The sequence below is a fragment of the Ranitomeya variabilis genome, chromosome 3, assembly GCF_051348905.1.
Source record: "Ranitomeya variabilis isolate aRanVar5 chromosome 3, aRanVar5.hap1, whole genome shotgun sequence".
In the NCBI taxonomy this organism is placed as follows: domain Eukaryota; kingdom Metazoa; phylum Chordata; class Amphibia; order Anura; family Dendrobatidae; genus Ranitomeya; species Ranitomeya variabilis.
The window spans coordinates 348,174,192-348,196,166 of NC_135234.1; positions in this window are offsets into that span (position 1 = coordinate 348,174,192).

The following is a 21,975-nucleotide window of genomic DNA, read 5'->3' on the forward strand; positions in this document are numbered from 1 at the left end:
CGAGGTTCTCATGTGGCATAATATTTTGCAATTTGCCTTTATAGCGAGGGTCAAGGATGCAGGCCAACCAGTAATCGTCATCGCTCATCATTTTAATAATGCGTGGGTCCCTTTTGAGGATACGTAAGGCATAATCCGCCATGTGGGCCAGAGTTCCAGTTGTCAAATCTGCGGTTGTGCTGGTTTGAGGGGCAGTTACAGGCAAATCTACGTCACTTGTCTCCCTCAAAAAAACTGAACCCGGCCTTGCCACGCCACCAATTTCAATTGGCCCCGGAGAAGCGTCCTCATTTAAAAAATACTCATCCCCATCATCCTCCTCGTCCTCCTCCTCTTCGCCCGCTACCTCGTCCTGTAGACTGCCCTGACTAGACAATGGCTGACTGTCATCAAGGCTTTCCTCTTCCTCGGCTGCAGACGCCTGCTCCTTTATGTGCGTCAAACTTTGCATCAGCAGACGCATTAGGGGGATGCTCATGCTTATTATGGCGTTGTCTGCACTAACCAGCCGTGTGTATTCCTCAAAACACTGAAGGACTTGACACAGGTCTTGTACCTTCGACCACTGCACACCTGACAACTCCATGTCTGCCATCCAACTGCCTGCCCCTGTATGTGTATCCTCCCACAAATACATAACAGCACGCCTCTGTTCGCACAGTCTCTGAAGCATGTGCAGTGTTGAGTTCCACCTTGTTGCAACATCGATGATTAAGCGATGCTGGGGAAGGTTCAAAGACCGCTGATAGTTCTGCATACAGCTGGAGTGTACGGGCGAACGGCGGATATGCGAGCAAAGTCTGCGCACTTTGAGGAGCAGGTCGGGTAACCCCGGATAACTTTTCAGGAAGCACTGCACCACCAGGTTTAAGGTGTGAGCCAGGCAAGGAATGTGTTTCAGTTGGGAAAGGGCTATGGCAGCCATGAAATTCCTTCCGTTATCACTCACTACCTTGCCTGCCTCAAGATGTACAGTGCCCAGCCATGACTGAGTTTCTTTCTGCAAGAACTCGGACAGAACTTCCGCGGTGTGTCTGTTGTCACCCAAACACTTCATTGCCAATACAGCCTGCTGACGCTTGCCACTAGCTGTCCCATAATGGGACACCTGGTGTGCAACAGTGGCAGCTGCGGATGGAGTGGTTGTGCGACTGCGGTCTGTGGATGAGCTCTCACTTCTGCAGGAGGACGAGGAGGAGGAGGAGGGGGGGCAAACTCCTACAGCCAACTGTTTCCTAGACCGTGGGCTAGGCAGAACTGTCCCAATATTGCTGTCCCCTGTGGACCTTGCATCCACCACATTCACCCAGTGTGCCGTGATGGACACGTGACGTCCCTGGCCATGCCTACTGGTCCATGCATCTGTTGTCAGGTGCATCTTTGTAGTCACAGATTGCCTGAGTGCATGGACGATGCGCTCTTTAACATGGTGGTGGAGGGCTGGGATGGCTTTTCTCGAAAAGAAGTGTCGACTGGGTAGCTCGTAGCGTGGTACAGCGTAGTCCATCAGCGCTTTTAAAGCTTCACTTTCAACTAACCGGTAGGGCATCATCTCTAATGAGTTTAGTCTAGCAATGTGGGAAATCAAACCCTATGTACGCGGATGCAAGGATGAGTACTTCCTTTTCCTAACAAGAGTCTCATGTAGGGTGAGCTGGACTGGAGAGCTGGAGATTGTGGAACTAGCGGTGGTGCCGGTGGACATGGCAGACTGAGAGAGGGTTGGAGATGGTATTCTTGCCGGTGCCCTACATGCAGTGTTTCCTACTACGAACCTGGTGATTCCCTGACTGCTTTGGCCTGGCGACGAAAGCTGCACAGATACTGCAATTGGTGCGGGAAATGGTGGGCTTACAGTGAGGGAAGGGATGTAGCGTTGCTGACTAGCTTCATTGGCCGAGGGTGCTGCAACCTTTAGGGACGTTTGGTAGTTAGTCCAGGCTTGCAAATGCATGGTGGTTAAATGTCTATGCATGCAACTTGTATTTAGACTTTTAAGATTCTGACCTCTGCTTAAGGTAGTTGAACATTTTTGACAGATGACTTTGCGCTGATCATTTGGATGTTGTTTAAAAAAATGCCAGACTGCACTCTTTCTACTATCGGATACCTTTTCAGGCATTGCAGACTGAGCTGCTTTAACCGGATGGCCACGCTGTCCTCCAACTGGTTTTGGTTTTGCCACGCAATTTTGGCCAGATACGGGCCCGGCAGATGGAACCTGTTGTGATGCTGATGCCTGCTGCGGCTCCTCCTCCTCCACTTCAGAACTACTGCCACCTGCACCCTGTTCCCCCAATGGCTGCCAATTGGGGTCAACAACTGGGTCATCTATGACCTCCTCTTCTATCTTGTGTGCAACTTTGTCTGCGTCACCGTGTAAGCCGGTGGTATAGCGGTCGTGACGGGGCACCATAGTCTCAGCTGGGTTTGATTCTGGCTCAGTACACTGCGAGGGCAATGTTCTGGTCTGAGTCAAAGGAATAGCATAGTAATCTGGCTGTGGCTGTGCATCTGTGCACTCCATGTCCGATTCAACTTCTAATGGGCATGACCTGTTAACTGTTTCACTGTCTAACCCAGGAACGGTATGTGTAAAGAGCTCCATGGAGTAACCCGTTGTGTCGCCTGACGCATCCTTCTCTCTTGTTCTGGGTGAAGAAGACAATGAAGCGACTTGTCCCTGACCGTGAACATCCACTAACGACGCGCTGCTTTTACATTTAGCACTTTCAGAAGAGGAGGCAAAAGAGCTAGAGGCTGAGTCAGCAAGGAAAGCCAAAACTTGTTCTTGCTGCTCCGGCTTTAAAAGCGGTTTTCCTACTCCCAGAAAAGGGAGCGTTCAAGGCCTTGTGTAGACAGACGACGAACCTGGCTCAACAACTCGAGACTTAGGTGCTGTATTGCTTTTACCACGACCACCTGATGCTCCACCACCACTACCATCATTACCAGCTGACAATGACCGCCCACGGCCACGACCTCTTCCACCAGACTTCCTCATTGTTTGCAAAACGTAACCAAAGTAACGGTATTTGTTACTGTAAAACAACTTATAAGGTGAACTCAAACTTCTGTAGGATTTATATATACCTTTATTGGTGGCTGACACTGAAAGGAAAATCAGGCCCAATGTTATACACTAGGTTTTCTGTGCCCCAATAATTTCAGACAGATAGCACACACAGGACCGGCACTCAAGCAGAAATGCCAATCTTAATCTCCCACTATTTTTTTGGTTTTCAGGGAGAATTTAAAAAAAAAAAATTCCCAGTATGACACACTAGGTTTTCTGTGCCCCAATAATTTGAGACAGATGGCACACACAGGACCGGCACTCAAGCAGAAATGCCAATCTTAGTCTCCCACTATTTTTTTTGTTTTCAGGGAGAATTAAAAAAAAAAAAAAATCCCAGTATGACACACTAGGTTTTCTGTGTCCCAATAATTTGAGACAGATGGCACACACAGGACCGGCACTCAAGCAGAAATGCCAATCTTAATCTCCCACTATTTTTTTTGTTTTCAGGGAGAATTAAAAAAAAAAAAATCCCAGTATGACACACTAGGTTTTCTGTGCCCCAATAATTTGAGACAGATGGCACACACAGGACCGGCACTCAAGCAGAAATGCCAATCTTAATCTCCCACTATTTTTTTTGTTTTCAGGGAGAATTTAAAGAAAAAAAAAATTCCCAGTATGACACACTAGGTTTTCTGTGCCCCAATAATTTGAGACAGATGGCACACACAGGACCGGCACTCAAGCAGAAATGCCAATCTTAATCTCCCACTATTTTTTTTGTTTTCAGGGAGAATTTAATAAAAAAATAAAAAATTCCCAGTATGACACACTAGGTTTTCTGTGCCCCAATAATTTGAGACAGATGGCACACACAGGACCGGCACTCAAGCAGAAATGCCAATCTTAATCTCCCACTATTTTTTTTGTTTTCAGGGAGAATTAAAAAAAAAAAATAATAATTCCCAGTATGACACACTAGGTTTTCTGTGCCCCAATAATTTGAGACAGATGGCACACACAGGACCGGCACTCAAGCAGAAATGCCAATCTTAATCTCCCACTATTTTTTTTGTTTTCAGGGAGAATTTAAAAAAAATAATAATAATTCCCAGTATGACACACTAGGTTTTCTGTGCCCCAATAATTTGAGACAGATGGCACACACAGGACCGGCACTCAAGCAGAAATGCCAATCTTAATCTCCCATTTTTATTTTTTTTTTCAGGGAGAATTTAAAAAAAAAAAAAAAGGGACTGTCCTACAATTACTATCTCCCTGCAGTAATCTCAGCAAGGTATGGCAGGCAGCAATAACAAGCAGGCAGTGGACAGCTGCACAAAAAAAACAAAAGTGTGGACAAACAAACAAGATAGCTGTGCAGAAAGGAAGGAACAACAGGATTTGTGCTTTGAAAAAAGCAGTTGGTTTGCACAGCGGCATACACACACAGCAATGCAGCTATCAGGGAGCCTTCTAGGGCAGCCCAATGAGCTACAGCGCTGAGGAAAAAAAATGTAGCTTCCACTGTCCCTGCAAACAAAAGGTGGTGTTGGACAGTGGAAATCACTACAGCACAAGCGGTTTGGGGGTGAATGTACCCTGCCTAACACTATCTCTGCTTCTGACGAAGCGGCACCTCTCCCTACGCTCAGATCAGCAGCAGTAAGATGGCAGTCGGCGGGAACGCCCCTTTATAGCCCCTGTGACGCCGCAGAAAGCAAGCCAATCACTGCAATGCCCTTCTCTAAGATGGTGGGGACTGAGATCTATGTCATCACGCTGCCCACACTCTGCGTCCACCTTCATTGGCTGAGAAATGCGCTTTTAGCGTCATTGAAACACGACTTTGGCGCGAAAGTTGCGTACCGCGTGGCCGACCCCACACAGGGATCAGGTCGGGTTTCATGAAACCCGACTTTTCAAAAAGTCGGCGACTTATGAAAATGACCGATCCGTTTCACTCAACCCTAAACAACACTTTATTATCATACCGCCAAAAAAGTGGAATAACATGCGATCAAAAAGACGGATATAAATAAGCATGGTACCGCTGAAAACGTCATCTTGTCCCGCAAAAAACGAGCTATGATACAGCATCATAAGCAAAAAAATAAAAAAATTATAGTTCTCAGAATAAAGCGATGCCAAAATAATTATTTTTTCTATAAAAGAGCTTTTATAGTATAGAAGAGCCAAAGCATAAAAAATGATATAAATGAGATATCGCTGTAATCGTACTGACCCGACGAATAAAACTGCTTTATCAATTTTACCAAACGTGGAATGGTATAAATGCCTCCCCCAAAAGAAATTCATGAATAGCTGGTTTTTGGTCATTCTGACTCACAAAAATCGGAATAAAAAGTGATCAACAACTGTCACATGTACGAAAATGTTACAAATAAAAACGTCAACTCGTCCCCCAAAAAACAAGACCTCACATGACTCTGTGGACTAAAATATGGAAAAATTATAGCTCTCAAAATGTGGAGACGCAAAACTTTTTTGCTATAAAAAAGCGTCTTTTAGTGTGTGACAGCTGCCAATCACAAAAATCCGATATAAAAAACGCTATAAAAGTAAATAAAACCCCCCTTCATCACCTCCTTAGTTAGGGAAAAATAATAAAATTTAAAAAATGTTATTTATTTCCATTTTCCCATTAGGATTAGGGCTAGGGTTAGGGTTAGGGCTAGGGTTAGGGCTAGGGTTAGGGTTAGGGCTAGGGTTAGGGCTAGGGTTAGGGCTATGGTTAGGGCTAGGGTTAGGGCTAGGGTTAGGGTTAGGGCTAGGGTTAGGGTTGGGGCTAGGGTTGGAGCTAAATTTCGGGTTAGGGTTGGGGCTAAAGTTAGGGTTAGGGTTGGGGCTAAAGTTAGGGTTAGGGTTAGGGCTAAAGTTAGGGTTAGGGTTGGGGCTAAAGTTAGGGTTAGGGTTTGGATTACATTTACGGTTGGGATTAGGGTTGGGATTAGAGTTAGTGGTGTGTCAGGGTAAAGGGTGTGGTTAGGGTTACCGTTGGGATTAGGTTTAGAGTTGTGTTTGGATTAGGGTTTCAGGTAGAATTGGGGAGTTTCCACTGTTCAGGCACATCAGGGGCTCTCCACACGTGACATGGCATCCGATCTCAATTCCAGTTAATTCTGCGTTGAAAAAGTAAAACAGTGCTCCTTCCCTTCCGAGCTATCCCGTGCGCCCAAACAGGGGTTTACCCCAACATATGGGGTATCAGCGTACTCAGGTTAAACTGGACAACAACTTTTGGGGTCCAAGTTCCCTTGTTATCCTTGAGAAAATAAAAATTTGGGGGGCTAAAAATCATTTTTGTGGGAAAAAAAGATTGTTTATTTTCATGGCTCTGCGCTGTAAACTGTAGTGAAACACTTGGGGGTTCAAAGTACTCACAACACATCTAGATAAGTTCCTTGGGAGGTCTAGTTTCCAATATGGGGTCACTTGTGTGAGGTTTCTACTGTTTGGGTACATCAGGGGCTCTACAAATGCAAAGTGATGCCTGCAGACCAATCCATCTAGGTCTGCATTCCAAATGGCACTCCTTCCTTCTCGAGCTCTGCCATGCGCCCAAACAGTGGTTCCCCCCCACATATGGGGTATCAGCGTACTCAGGACAAATTGGACAACTTTTGGGGTCCAATTTATCCTGTTACCCTTGTGAAAAAACAAAACTGGGGGCTAAAAAATAATTTTTGCAAGAAAAAAAAAAGAATTTTTATTTTCACGGCTCTGAGTTATAAACTGTAGTGAAACACTTGGGGGTTCAAAGTTCTCACAACACATCTAGATAAGTTCATTGGGAGGTCTAGTTTCCAATATGGGGTCACTTGTGGGGGGTTTGTACTGTTTGGGTACATCAGGGGCTCTGCAAATGCATCACGCCTGCAGACCAATCCATCTAAGTCTGCATTCCAAATGGCGCTCCTTCCCTTCCGAGCTCTGCCATGCGCCCAACAGTGGTTCCCCCCCACAAGTGGGGTATCAGCGTACTCAGGGCAAATTGGCCAACAACTTGTGGGGTCCAATTTATCCTGTTACCCTTGGGAAAATACAAAACTGGGGGCTAAATATCATTTTTGCGAGAAAAAAAAAGAATTTTTATTTTCACGGCTCTGTGTTATAAACTGTAGTGAAACACTTGGGGGTTCAAAGCTCTCAAAACACATCTAGATAAGTTCCTTACGGGTCTACTTTCCAAAATGGTGTCACTTGTGGGGTTTTTTAATGTTTAGGCACATCAGGGGCTCTCCAAACGTGACATGGTGTCCCATCTCAATTCCAGTCAATTTTGCATTGAAAAGTCAAATGGCGCTCCTTTCCTTCTGAGCTCTGCCATGCGCCCAAACAGTTGTTTACCCCCACATATGTGGTATCAGCATACTCATAACAAATTGCACAACAACTTTCGGGGTCCAACTTCTTCTCTTCCCCTTGGAAAAATAAAAAATTGGGGGCGAAAAGATCATTTTTGTGAAAAAATATAATTTTTTATTTTTACGGCTCTGCATTATAAACTTCTGTGAAGCACTTGTTGGATCAAAGTGCTCACCACACATCTAGATAAGTTCCTTAAGGGGTCTACTTTCCAAAATGGTGTCACTTGTGAGGGGTTTCAATGTTTACGCACATCAGGGGCTCTCCAAACGCAACATGGCGTCCCATCTCAATTCAAATCTATTTTGCATTGAAAAGTCAAATGGCGCTTCTTCCCTTCCGAGCTGTGCCATACGTCCAAACAGTGCTGTACACCCACATATGGGGTATCAGCATACTCAGGACAAATTGCTCAACAATTTTTGTGGTCCAATTTCATCTCTTACCCTTGGGAAAATAAAAAAATTGGGTCGAAAAAATCATTTTTGTGAAAAAATGTGATTTTTTATTTTTATGGCTCTGCATTATAAACTTCTGTGAAGCACTTGGTGGGTCAAAGTGCTCACCACACATCTAGATAAGTTCCTTAGGGGGTCTACTTTACAAAATGGGGTCACTTGTGGGGGGTGTTAATGTTTAGGCACATCATGGGCTCTCCAAACGCAACATGGCGTCCCATCTCAATTCCAGTAAATTTTGCATTGAAAAGTAAAATGGCGCTCCTTTCCTTCTGAGCTCTGCCATGCACCCAAACAGTGGTTTACCCCCACATATGGGGTATCAGCGTACTCAGGACAAATTGTTCAACAACTTTTGGGGTCCATTTTCTCCTGTTACCCTTGGTAAAAAATAAATTGGAGCTAAAATAAATTTTGTGTGAAAAAAAGTTAAATGTTCATTTTTATTTAAACATTCCAAAAATTCCTGTGAAACACCTGAAGGGTTAATAAACTTCTTGAATGTGGTTTTGAGCACCTTGAGGGGTGCAGTTTTTAGAATGGTGTCACACTTGGGTATTTTCTATCATATAGACCCCTCAAAATGACTTCAAATGAGATGTGGTCCCTAAAAAAAAATGATGTTGTAAAAATGAGAAATTTCTGGTCAACTTTTAACCCTTATAACTCCCTAACAAAAAACATTTTGGTTCCAAAATTGTGCTGATGTAAAGTAGACATGTGGGAAATGTTACTTATTAAGTATTTTGTGTGACATATCTCTGTGATTTAAGGGCATAGAAATTCAAAGTTGGAAAATTGCGAAATTTTCAAAATTTTTGCCAAATTTCTGGGTTTTTTTTACAAATAAACACAAGTTATATCGAAGAAATTTTACCACCATCATGAAGTACAATATGTCTCGAGAAAACATTGTCAGAATCCCTAAGATCTGTTGAAGCGTTCCAAAGTTATAACCTCATAAAGGGACAGTGGTCAGAATTGTAAAAATTGGCCCGGTCATTAACGTGCAAACCACCCTCGGGGCTTAAGGGGTTAAATGCGGGTCACACCCTTGTAAAACCTGTCCCTATACTAAAAAAACCTCTAATTTCTCCTGTTTTGAAAATCAGAATTTTTTTTTATTAACAGTTTTTCGAACTGCAATACAAATTACGTAATTTATATCATTGAGTGCACAGATTGCAAACTTTTTTATGTCGGATCTACTATAAGAAGATTAAAAGATCGTTTCCGTGAACATCTTTATGACATATTACAACCATCAATCAGACACGTTTCCAATATTTCTAATCCCTTTATCAGAATAAATAACAGACAATCAACTAATTTAAGAGTTTTTGCAATTGAACAGATATATCAAGATATCAGGGGGGAAGATAGAGAGAAAAAACTGCGTGACGGAGAAGCATTCTGGATCTATCTGCTAAACTCGTGTTCCATTAGGGTTAAATCTCAGAAAAGAAGCTATGTTGCATTATTAATTTATACTTGGGTTTTTTTTGTGTTCATTCCACATTTTATATTTACTTATTCATTTTTTTTTTTCTCTTTTATATATCTTGTTGTCATTGCAGCTTTGCTTTGGTTCTCTCCCTCCCGCAAAGCCGACATGGTATTGACCCAAAGTATTTAGCTGAATTATTTTCACCTGCTGTTAGTGGTTATATATTGGGTTCCTTTGTTTAGTCTCATGCTGAAGTCTAAGAGCGCCGTTTGTGCTCGAATCGCGTCATGGTAGCTTCCATCCAAATGATGTAATTTTTCGCTTGTCAGCAGTTTTTCAAATTTTAATATGTTTAAATAAATTTTTGATACTTTTTATTCCTGGAGCTGGAGTTTTTTCTTTCCATGTGCACAAGTTTCAACATCAGACAGAGATGTTTTTTCCTTGCTCGGACATTATGTGGACTACAGATGAATGTTTCTACTGGGTGAGCTGAAAAGTTTTTCTGTTTTTCCTTTCAACACTGTACAGCATTATACAACAGACATGCAAGTTAATAATCATAAAATAGCACATTTGTCTTAAAGGGGAAGGAAGAAGTGCGACCGACTCTGGCAAACTCTTACAGACACAGCAGAATAGGGAAAGCTCTAGACTAGGATACAAATAGGTCCAGGAATAGGACTTAGTTCAGACATAGGTACTAGTTCAGGATACAGGATTCAGGCCTGGGTATAAAGCCCTCATGGAGGTGGAAACAAGACAAGTAAGAAACAGGTACGGACATAGAAATACAGCCCCCAGGTGACAGACACAATAGCAGAAACAGGACAGGACCTTGCACCACAATAGTTGAACATAGACTGAGAGAAAGTTTCTGAGGCATCTTCCCATTGGTGCCTATGCAGCATCAATAGTAAAAATATATAATGTTAAAAATAATAATTAAAAAAAAATTATATTCTCACCTTCCGGCGTCAGCGCCAGCCTTTCCCGCTCCTTGCGCCGCTCCGGTCCCAAGAATGTCTCGCGAGACCGCTACATCATCATGCGTTATTGCCGCAAAAAATTAGGAGTCACTCCAATACCCCTTTGAAGAGAAGTAATGGAGGGCTTCAGAAAATATTTGTTCCCATTATTAAGCAGTGGGTATCCTAGACTGGTAATGCCCATGAATGGGCTAAAAACGATTTACCCCTGGGGTTCTACATATATAGAAAAGAATATTTGAATTAAGCCTCTAAAAATTGCCAATGCGGGCACATAAACACCCTCAAAAATTTATATTGTGGGTAGCATGATCACCCTGTTCATATGGTGGTGAAGGAGGATGACACAAAAAAGACAAAATACTGAATTGTATACACATTTGGGTGGGAAGTGGTGCATGGAAATAGGCCAGAAAAAAAGAAACACTGAATTTGAGTTTATGTTCCACTGCTGTCTTCTGGTGGTGTACATAAGACTGGCCCAATTCAGCCCTTGTTCATTTTGATAATAGTCAGCCTGTCACATTTCCAGTTTACAGACGGATGCACCTATCGGTTATAATACCCCAGGCAGCGCTAAACACCGGCTCTGACAAAACATTAGCTGCAGGGCAGGCCAGGACCTCAAAAGGCGTAGAGAGAAAGTTCATTCCACACCACGAGTCTAGCTTGGACACAGAGGCATCACAAAGGATGCTGGTACTGTCGGCAAGGTAATCCTTCAGCATCTTCCAAAATGTTTCCCTCCTTGTCAGAGTACCCCACGAATCAGGACCTGGGTGCTGGGAGGGTCAGAGAAAACTGTCCCATACCTTTGTGAGTGTTACCCTGCCTCTGCTGCATCTGTTGTGTGTCTCCCTAGTCCCCACTCCTTGGCTGTCCAGTTGTCCAAATAACTGTGAGCTATGCTGCCAACATTGTAAAATGGGAATTTTTTAAATAATTCTTCTACTAGGGCCTTCTGGTACTGCAACATTTTATTAGAACTCTCCTCCATGAGAAGGAGAGATGTAAAGTTCTCCTTGTAGCGATGATCTAGAAGGGTAAACAACCAGTAATTAATGTTTGCCAAAATGCATACAAAGCAAGGGTCAGGGGAAAGGCAAAGGAACATTAACTCAGCCATGTGTGCCAGACTGCCAACAGCCAAGACTTCCTTGCCTCCACCAAGAGGGTGACTGTCCATGTTGTCCTCCTTGTCCTCATCCTCCCTCTCCTCCTTGTCTTTAGGCCATCCATGCTGAACAGACAGGAAGAAGGTGGTGTGGGTAGTACCATCTGTAGCACAGCAACCAGCTCCTTTTCCTCTTCCGCCTTCTTAATATTTTAATATTACCCCTCCGTGTTGAGAAGATGAGATGAGGCTGGGCTGTATAGCTTTACCCAGTATAGTTTCTCGCTCCATCTGAACTTGCTCCACCTGCAAAGCCTCCACTTTAATTGTGAGCATGTCAACACACTTCATGAAAAAGAGTATCACAAGATATTTTTAAGCTATAAATACAATCATAACGGTACTGAGATGATTATAGCCATGGACTTAAGACTGAGACCAGTCGCAAAATCAATAACAGAACACAAACACAACATGACTAACAAAGCTCCAGAATTGTTTAAATTAATACAATATATATTTTATTGAAGAAAACAGGTATAGATGGAAAACTGGAAAAAGGAGGGGGTACAACAACTAGCACATGCCAGAAATGGACGCTCTGCAGGACATACAATAATATGACAGGCAGGGAAGAAAAACGATATTAGATATATATATATTGCACTGATACCACACGGCCTGACTTAGTGTAAGCCCAATACGGGAGAAAATAAATAAGTAAAAGACATAACATACTCAGGTGGCACATTACCCGTATATGCGGCCAGGAGAAGTCCAGGAGCGTCCCCCCGACGCGCGTTTCGGCGCTGTAGCCTTTCTCAAGGGGTGAGGGGCTCACCCCTTGAGAAAGGCTACAGCGCCGAAACGCGCGTCGGGGGGACGCTCCTGGACTTCTCCTGGCCGCATATACGGGTAATGTGCCACCTGAGTATGTTATGTCTTTTACTTATTTATTTTCTCCCGTATTGGGCTTACACTAAGTCAGGCCGTGTGGTATCAGTGCAATATATATATCTAATATCGTTTTTCTTCCCTGCCTGTCATATTATTGTATGTCCTGCAGAGCGTCCATTTCTGGCATGTGCTAGTTGTTGTACCCCCTCCTTTTTCCAGTTTTCCATCTATACCTGTTTTCTTCAATAAAATATATATTGTATTAATTTAAACAATTCTGGAGCTTTGTTAGTCGTGTTGTGTTTGTGTTCTGTTTTTAATTGTGAGCAGCAACTGTTTCAGTAGACAGAGAAATGGGATGGTGACACTGATTATGGCGTCATCGCCGCTGACCATCTTGGTCGAGTCCTAAAAGTTTTAGAGAGATGTCAGACATCCATGCCCACTCATCAGCTCTTATGTGCAGAAGCTGACTGGAATTCCGACGGGCATGGTGTAGCTGGTATTCAACTACTGCCCTGCTCACAAAGCATTGCTAAAACATGTAACGCTGAGTTCCAACGTGTGGTGACATCACACACCAGTCAGTGAGCTTGAATTTACAAAGGCTGCTGCAGCACTGTTAGGGCAGTGGCAGCTGTAGATAACTTGTGGAAATGGGCACACATGCCGCATACTTTCACAAGTAGCTCAGATATATATGGGTAGGCTTTGAGAAAATGCTGAACCACTAAGTTGAGCATGTGGGCCAGGCATGGTACTTGTGCAAGGTTGCCAAGTTTCAGAGCTCCCACCAGGTTACTGCCATTGTCACACACAACCATGCCTGGTTGTAAATTCAGGGGCGAGAGCCACAGATCAGTCTGGTCTGTTAGATCTTTCAGCAACAAAGCAGAGGTGTGTGGTTTCTTAACTAAGCAGATTAGCTTCATTAGCTTCAGCAGTGCTCATTGCCACTTGGCTGAGGCAGTGCTGCAGTGCTTCCAGCTTGTGACTGATGTTGACATTTCAGAGATGGAGGGTAAGAAGGAGAGTTGCAGGAACTGTTGTAGAAAGTGGGAGCAACCTGATTTCATGAAGGCCAGGAATCCTCTGTGTCAGTAGGACATGTTCCATCCCAGAACAAATTGCAGTATTACAATGCCTGCAAAATTTGCCCAATTCAGATGGACATATGAGATTTTGGGGGTTTTGAGGCCCAATTGTAGCATGGAAAATGCTGTATAACATTTCACTGCTCAAAAAATCCTGGATTATAAATGAATGCCAGGCAAATTGGCACACCTCAGATAGATGTATGAGACTGCAGTATAAATATAACAATGTAACTTTTTTAACAAACAATATATTTTTTTTTTTGGAGGGGGGGTTGTGACTAGTGTTGAGCATTCCGATGCTGCAAGTATCGGGTATCGGCCGATACTTGCTGTATCGGAATTCCGATACCGGGATTCCGATACTCTTGTGGTATCGGGTATCGGGTATCGCAACAACATTAATGTTAAAATGTGTAAAAGAGAGAATTAAAATAAAAAATATCGCTATACTCACCTGTCCGACGCAGCCGGGACTTCAGCGAGGGAACCGGCAGCGTTGTTTGTTTAAAATTTGCGCTATTACTTGGTTTCGTGAATTCCCGGCTTGTGATTGGTCAGGTCGGCCACGTTGCCGGGACGCGGACCAATCACAGCAAGCCGTGACGAAATTACGTCACGGCTTGCTGTGATTGGTCCGCGTCCCGGCAATATGGCCGCCCTGACCAATCACAAGCCGTGACGTCACGGGAGGCTGGACACGCGCCCATTTTAAAATGAGCGCGTCCAGCCTCCCGGCTTGTGATTGGTTGACCGCGGCGCAACCAATCACAAGCCGTGACGTCACGGGAGGCTGGACACGCGCCCATTTTAAAATGAGCGCGTCCAGCCTCCCGGCTTGTGATTGGTTGACCGCGGCGCAACCAATCACAAGCCGTGACGTCACGGGAGGCTGGACACGCGCCCATTTTAAAATGAGCGCGTCCAGCCTCCCGGCTTGTGATTGGTTGACCGCGGCGCAACCAATCACAAGCCGTGACGTCACGGGAGGCTGGACACGCGCCCATTTTAAAATGAGCGCGTGTCCAGCCTCCCGTGACGTCACGGCTTGTGATTGGTCAGGGCGGCCATATTGCCGGGACGCGGACCAATCACAGCAAGCCGTGACGTAATTTCGTCACGGCTTGCTGTGATTGGTCCGCGTCCCGGCAACATGGCCGACCTGACCAATCACAAGCCGGGAATTCACGTAACCAAGTAATAGCGCGAATTTTAAACAAACAACGCTGCCGGTTCCCTCGCTGAAGTCCCGGCTGCGTCGGAGAGGTGAGTATAGCGATATTTTTTATTTTAATTCTTTCTTTTACACATTTATATGGTTCCCAGGGCCTGAAGGAGAGTTTCCTCTCCTTCAGACCCTGGGAACCATCAGGAATACCGTCCGATACATGAGTCCCATTGACTTGTATTGGTATCGGGTATCGGTATCGGATTGGATCCAATATTTTGCCGGTATCGGCCGATACTTTCCGATACCGATACTTTCAAGTATCGGACGGTATCGCTCAACACTAGTTGTGACCCAACTGTAGCATGGTAAATGCTGCAAAAAATTTCACTGTTCAAAAAAATGAAGTAATATAATGCCAGGCAAATTTGCACACCTCAGATGAATGTATAAGACTGCAGTATAAATATAGCAGTGCAAATTGTTTTTAACAAAAAAGGTCTTTTTTGGGAAGTTTTAAGGCCCAACTGCAGCACGATAAATGCCATATAAAATTTCAGAGAAAAAAGGCAATGAACACACACTGATTACAAGCAAATAGGTCACAGGTGAGGATGTTACCTTTAGTAGCCATTCAAACCCATTGTCAACCTCTGTGCATGTTATCTAGCCAAAATTATGAGGGTATGTGAACTTTTGATCAGGGTCATTTGGATGTTGTCATTATGATTTAAAATATAACTACAGTAGTTTGACAATAAATGGTTTCACCCAACTACTAGCCATGAGAGGAGAAAATGTTTTGGTGTTATCATTCATATTCTCTGAAAAAAAAGGCCAAGAAAGCAAAAATTCTGCTGGGGTATGTAAACTTTTGAGCACAACTGTAGTTTACTTTACTATATTGAAATGCAGTCATTCTTTGTAGATATTATATTTAAATGCTGTTTTTTGTGCTGTATCTTCTTTTACTCTTTACACAGGCCCTGTGGCCAACTACCACTTGTTTGCAGGACTTTATTTATAGGTTGTGTGCAGATAAGTACCAGAGACGAGGATCAGAGATGTATGGAGGACCCAAGTTGTAAATGGCTTTGTATGCCAGTGCAGTGATGGACAGAGGGGAGGGGAGAAGCCAGGGAATAGTGGGGAAACAGGTGCATTAGTCGGGCAGCAGAGTTTAGAATAGATTGGAGGGGTGCGAGAGTGTTAGAGGTGAGGCCATATAGCAGGAGGTTACAGTAGTCAAGCAGGGAGATGATGAGGGCATGGACTAGGGTTTTTGCAGATTCTTGGTTAAGGAATGTACGGATCCATGTTCAAGTTTCTCATTAATTTTGCTGGCATCAGGTACTGTTAACAAATCCTCATTGAAAAAACGGGACAAAAATGTGGCAAAAATGCAACGTGTGAACACAGCCTAAAAATCTAATTCTAAGGAGACTAAGAATAAACATTTACCCATCATATGAGAATGAAGATACTACTAGGTGGGAGAAGATTTGTAACACCTGTTCAAAATCATTTATGTAGGTTACTATTGATCATGATCAACAACACATTACCTGCTGGATAAAGATCTTGAAAACACACAAATGCCCAGTACCTGAACCAATGGTGAGATACTGTATAGTCACTTGAGATAGAGTTGATGATCAATTCACCTCCTGGGAAAAACAAATCAGTGAAGGTAAAAATAAGAAACTGCAAAGGGACTTACTCCATGATCAAAATAATGAAGTTTATAGGTGGAAATATCATACCTTTACAAAAAAAGTAAGGATATTTTCTGCTTCTTCGGTAAGAAATAGAAGCAGTGAGTCCAATTTTTTAAATATAAATCAAGGAAGACTCCATAATAAATGAATTATGAGGAAACCCTGGAACCAGTTGTGTCACAAAATGAGGTATGATAGAGTTGAACAGCATGGCTCCACAACTCTCAAGGTAATTAACCTCTTTGATATCACCAGAATTGCATGACAAAATCAGGTTTTGAGCAAAGTACTGTCATCCTCCCCCTCATATAAAATGCAGACCTTAATCTATTTGCAAGGAAACTTCAAGAAATTGTACCAAGACATACAATTCAGAACTGTGTTCCCCACCATGGAGGAATGTGAGGTTGTACAAATTTTGGAGGAATTACTGAAGGGACAGGCTAGGTTCACATTTACGGTTGAGTCCGCAGCGTTTCTTCCGCAACAACAAACGCATGGCAAAACGCATACAAATGCATAATAACGCTGCATTTTATATCCACATCATCTTACGCATGACGGATAAAAAACGTAACGTTTGCATGCTTTTGCATGCGTTTTTGCGTGCGTTTGCGCTTTTTATTCACATTCGTTCGATAGGAAAACAAATGCATTTTTAGGGCACGCTTAAAACTCTGGGGATTGGGGATTAATCGTATTAACCTGGGTAGTGCATTCCAAAGAATTGGTGAAGCACGTGAAAAGTCTTGGAGACGGGAGTGGGAGGTTCTGATTATTGAGGATGCTAACCTCAGGTCATTAGCAGAACGGAGGCCTCATATTTGCCAGTGTGGTATTTCCGTGACAGCCCTGATATATCTGCGTGCTCCAAGTTTGGTCATTGTAGGCTGGTGTACCCCTTTTTTTGCTGTCTGTTACTCTAATTGTATACAGCAGTATTTTGCATATAAAAAAAGCCACATATTTGCCAGTGTGGTATTTCTGTGACAGCCCTCATATAGCTGCGTGCTCCAAGTTTGCCTATTGTAGGCCGCTGCATCCCTTTTTTTGCTGTCTGATACACTAATTCTATACAGCACTATTTAGCTTCCAAAATGAAAAAAAGGCCACATATTTGCCAGTGGGGTATTTCCGCGACAGCCCTCATATATCTGCGTGGTCCAAGTTTGGTCATTGTAGGCCGGTATTCCTCTTTTTGGGGGGGCTGTGATGGCAACTAGTCTATTTTTAAAAAAGGTACCCCATTGGGGAATTGTTTGGCTGCTCATGCACTGCATTACAAGTCTCAGTGACCCACACCACTACATTGGGCTTACTTCTTTACTCTGTCTCCTGCAATGTCTCCTGTTTAACTGCCACAAGATCACCAGGATGAATGTGCTTTGTATTGTTATAGGCCGGTGAATTTTGGGCAAGGGGCCTGCAATGGCACTAGTCTATTTTTTTTTAAAAAAAGGTACCCCACATTGGTCAAACCACATCCTTGTTGGCAAAGACTTGATAATATTTGTGTACCTTAAAGAGCTCCCTTAAAAAGCTCCTGTTTGTGTTGCCTGGTTGCTCACATTAGATGCAATACACTTCATATAAATTTGATAAAGCAATGCTGTCAGTTTGGCTCAGTAGTTCATTAAAAATAGAGCTTTGTGCACTATATTAGTTTCTCTTCTTGAGAGCCAAAATTTTGGCTGCCTCAAATGTACAAATGGCGAATATACAAATGGTGATTTGTAACCAAGATAAAAATACTGTATACCCAATGCATTCAGACAATCATATAGGTGCATTTCTTGTAAAACATTTACAGATGTGACAGACAATGCTCATAGTGACACAATCTGGATAAATGTTTGTCTATTCACTTCACAAACAGTTCTAAGCCTCTATATGTTTGCTGTTTGTCATTGTAAAACATTAAGGTTTACTGAAACAATGCCGGTGGTGGTTTGATTTAAATCCTTGTGGATTGTTATTTTCTAGGGGTCTATGGCCCCTCATCTGATGACTCCATGATATCTCAGTTTCATCAAACATTTAAAAGTGGCCACTTGAAGGTGTGGGTGAAACTAGAGTTACTACATAGTGTTATTCACTATATAGGACCAGAGAAACATGACTAAGACGATGCCAAAACTGGGGTACCTGTACATGTACAGTGTGCAGATACCTGCATAATTGGGGACACTCATGCAGTGTAGGTAATCTCCCAGGGGTTCTCTGTCTTGGTGTTGCTTCTCTGATATTCCAGATGGATGATGTTTAAAAGCCTCTTGGTAATGATCTAAGTATACTGTATGTGGTTAATCTTCATATATACGCAATCGCTATATTTATTTAATCCTTATATGTACTTATTAACCTGTGTATGTTAACATATTAAATTCCTTGAATTTTGCAGTTTACAATAAAATTGCCTTGTATTGCAAGTATTAGCCTTTTTAAAAGCCGTATCTGAACCTTAGTGTTAAAAACATGTCAAATAAAATTGCCAAATTCTCCTGTAAATAATTATGCAAAGATGGAACCATCATAACATTGAAAAAAAACAAGTGGATTTTCATGGGCATATCCAGTATGTGGGTTCAAAGGCATAATGTGGTTCATATGACTGACTATGCAGCAGAGAAATAATTTATAATTGGCACACTCCAGAAATGTGATACAAAGGGGAATATTTAATGTACATACAGTAGTCACAAACGTTTCAGTCCACGTGGACCTTCATCAGTGTGCTAGATATATAGCTGAGGTGATGTGAACCATATAGTGGGCCCCAATAAAGTTAGCTTGCATCAACTGGAGAGTGTTGAGGAGAACACTAAATGATGTCACAGTAGATGTGGTGGATACCGCGTAGCTGCACCAAGTCCATTGCGCGTTTTCCTTCAACGGTTGGACTGCGACATCATTTAGTGTTCTCCTCAACACTCTCCAGTTGATGCAAGCTAACTTTATTGGGGCCCACTATATGGTTCACATCACTTCAGCTATATATCTAGCACACTGATGAAGGTCTACGCGGACCGAAATGTTTGTGACTACTGTAGGTACATTAAATATTCCCCTTTGCATCACATTTCTGGAGTGTGCCAATTATAAATTATTTCACGTATTAAGGTTTGGGAACCTATATTTGTGCACCTCCCTAGTAGGTTGTGCTGAAACATTTCCTGACTATGCAGCAGGACTGGCCTTGCAGCCAATGTGTAAAACAAAGGAGTACAGGAGTTCAAAATGCATATGGTGGAGTGGATTTTCATGGGCCCATCCAGTATGTGAGTTCCAAGGCGTAATGGGGTACATATCACTATGCAGCAGGGCTGGCCTTGCTGCAAATGTGTAAAACAAAGGAGTACGGGAGTGCAAAATGCATATTGTGAAGGGAATTTTTATGGGCCCATCCAGTATGTGGGTTCCAAGGCGTAATTGGGTTCATATGACTGACTATGCAGCAGGGCTAATAATAATAGATTATGGCTGCACACATCTGTGCTAAAATAAGGAAGTTTGAAATATAAGGAATAGGAATAGCATAACGGCTTATGAACTTTATGAACAAACATGAGATTTTAGCACAAGATTTGGCCAAATATTGTGAGCCCATTCACCAACGACAAGGTAATCTCAGATTGAATGGGTAACTACACTGCCTGCCTGGTGTGAACATTTACCTATGGTCTCTGAGCTACTGCCCAATGTGAACACATGCTTGTGGCTAATGACATGATAAAGCCTTCTTATATAGGGAGGCTCAGAACCAATAGTGTTGAGATGTAATTAAAAATCACAGGTATGGTGAAGGGCGGGACGTTCAAGTCAGAAAATAGTATATAGTAAAAATAAGTAAACTGACTGAACAATATATATATAATAATTATAAATGCTGGTGCATAGCCAAAAAAATACATCTATAATATAACGCTGGGAGCGTCACTCTGTCCGAAGCCTTTATAGACTGCGCAAGCGCAAGCGCCGGCGCAGTCTGGACCCCACAGAGTGACGCTCCCAGGAGATCGCGGTATGCGTAAGCGCTGAACGCACACCGCGATCTCCAACGGAGAAGCGGGGACGAGCCACGGAGCCAGGAGGGTGAGTATATTTACCTGTCCTCCGTTCCACCGCTGCGCGCGAGCCTCCGTCCTCCACATCCTCTGCCTGAGACGTTCAGTTCAGAGGGCACGATGACGCGCTTAATGCGCGCCGCCCTCTGACTGAACAGTCACAGCCAGAGGACAGGACCCGGAAGATGGAGCCGCGCGCAGCAGTGGAACGGGAGGACAGGTAAATATAGCAAGTGCCGGGGTCCTGAGCTAGCGGCGACTCCGGCACCTGACCCCCACAGCGCGCCGGTGTCCCCGCCTGCTCAGGCCCCCAGCAGAGCCACGCACAGCCGCCCGCAGTCAGCAGAGCCACGCACAGCCGCCCGCAGTCAGCAGAGCCACGCACAGCCGCCCGCAGTCAGCAGAGCCACGCACAGCCGCCCGCAGTCAGCAGAGCCACGCACAGCCGCCCGCAGTCAGCAGAGCCACGCACAGCCGCCCGCAGTCAGCAGAGCCACGCACAGCCGCCCGCAGTCAGCAGAGCCACGCACAGCCGCCCGCAGTCAGCAGAGCCACGCACAGCCGCCCGCAGTCAGCAGAGCCACGCACAGCCGCCCGCAGTCAGCAGAGCCACGCACAGCCGCCCGCAGTCAGCAGAGCCACGCACAGCCGCCCGCAGTCAGCAGAGCCACGCACAGCCGCCCGCAGTCAGCAGAGCCACGCACAGCCGCCCGCAGTCAGCAGAGCCACGCACAGCCCCCCGCAGTCAGCAGAGCCACGCACAGCCGCCCGCAGTCAGCAGAGCCACGCACAGCCGCCCGCAGTCAGCAGAGCCACGCACAGCCGCCCGCAGTCAGCAGAGCCACGCACAGCCGCCCGCAGTCAGCAGAGCCACGCACAGCCGCCCGCAGTCAGCAGAGCCACGCACAGCCGCCCGCAGTCAGCAGAGCCACGCACAGCCGCCCGCAGTCAGCAGAGCCACGCACAGCCGCCCGCAGTCAGCAGAGCCACGCACAGCCGCCCGCAGTCAGCAGAGCCACGCACAGCCGCCCGCAGTCAGCAGAGCCACGCACAGCCGCCCGCAGTCAGCAGAGCCACGCACAGCCGCCCGCAGTCAGCAGAGCCACGCACAGCCGCCCGCAGTCAGCAGAGCCACGCACAGCCGCCCGCAGTCAGCAGAGCCACGCACAGCCGCCCGCAGTCAGCAGAGCCACGCACAGCCGCCCGCAGTCAGCAGAGCCACGCACAGCCGCCCGCAGTCAGCAGAGCCACGCACAGCCGCCCGCAGTCAGCAGAGCCACGCACAGCCGCCCGCAGTCAGCAGAGCCACGCACAGCCGCCCGCAGTCAGCAGAGCCACGCACAGCCGCCCGCAGTCAGCAGAGCCACGCACAGCCGCCCGCAGTCAGCAGAGCCACGCACAGCCGCCCGCAGTCAGCAGAGCCACGCACAGCCGCCCGCAGTCAGCAGAGCCACGCACAGCCGCCCGCAGTCAGCAGAGCCACGCACAGCCGCCCGCAGTCAGCAGAGCCACGCACAGCCGCCCGCAGTCAGCAGAGCCACGCACAGCCGCCCGCAGTCAGCAGAGCCACGCACAGCCGCCCGCAGTCAGCAGAGCCACGCACAGCCGCCCGCAG